This window comes from Priapulus caudatus, unplaced genomic scaffold (assembly GCF_000485595.1).
Source record: "Priapulus caudatus unplaced genomic scaffold, Priapulus_caudatus-5.0.1 Scaffold772, whole genome shotgun sequence".
Classification (NCBI taxonomy): Eukaryota; Metazoa; Priapulida; class Priapulimorpha; order Priapulimorphida; family Priapulidae; genus Priapulus; species Priapulus caudatus.
The window spans coordinates 103,642-104,943 of record NW_014577833.1 but is presented as its reverse complement, the minus strand read 5'-3'; positions in this window follow the sequence as shown (position 1 = coordinate 104,943).

The window sequence follows — 1,302 nt, the reverse complement described above, 5'->3', positions numbered from 1 at the left end:
GAACGAGCGAGAGAGAAAGAGAGGGCGAGAGAGAGAGAGAGAGAGAGAGAGAGCAGGCGAGCGAAAGACCTTTTCCCTTTCTCTGCCCTTCCCCTTTGAACCGTGCCCCTGCTGTACTGCTTCCTCTTCCCCTGCTCGTGCTCCTCCCCTGCTCCTTCCCTTCACCTTCTCTTGTGTCCCTGCCCTTTCCTTTTGAGCAGTGCCCCTGCTTTACTCCTGCGCCTTCCCCTGCTTCTACTCTATCCCCTTCCCCTGCTCCTACTCTATCCCCTTCCCCTGCTCCTACTCTATCCCCTTCCCCTGCTCCTACTCTATCCCCTTCCCCTGCTCCTACTCTATCCCCTTCCCTTACTCCTACTCTATCCCCTTCCCCTCTGCTCCTACTCTATCCTCTTCCCTTACTCCTACTCTATCCCCTTCCCCTGCCCATACTCTATCCCCTTTCCCTGATCCTACTCTATCCCCTTCCCTTGCTCCTACTCTGCCTCCTTCCCTTGCTCCTACTCTGTGTCCCTGCCCTCGTCTGCAGGGTCGATATAGGTTGTCACATGTGCGTTTTAATTTAAGTAAGTGCACCATAATCTTTTGTGCAAAACTCGCACAATGCACGAGCGAGCGCACGCAAGAGCTCGCCAACAGCACACGCACTGTCGGTACGCACGCACGCACGCGCGCACGCACACACGCACGCACGCACACACACACAAACACGCACGCACGCACGCACGCACACACACACACACGCACGCACGCACGCACGCACGCACACACGTTTAGGTGGGGCGGGTTTCGTGTGTCGCTAGTGCACACATACACATACACACATGTACATACACACGGTATAACGTTACGCACACGGTGCCCGTGCACACACACATCACATACACACATACGTGCGTACACAGTATGATCAGTCTACTCTGTCACCCCAACTTGCACTAGGGCTGGCTGGTGGCTCATAGCTGATACAGGTAGTTAAGAGTTTGACAAGGAGCGAGCCGGGCGAGAAAGCTGCTGGACACGCGTGCACTCACAGGTTAAGCTGAGGACCCGAACGCACGCACGCACGCACGCTCGCAAAGGCATCCGCGCGCTCGCGCATATATATATATATATATATATATATAAAGAGCTCATAAGAGAGCTCTCTATTATGAGCTCTTGATATATATATATATATATAATATTCTTAGCTAACTCATTTCTCAGAACTCTAGCATAATGTACTGAGTGGAGGAGGAGGTGGTAATGTGCATATTTATACAGGGCAAAGCGTAAACATTCGTTTTCGTTTACACACGC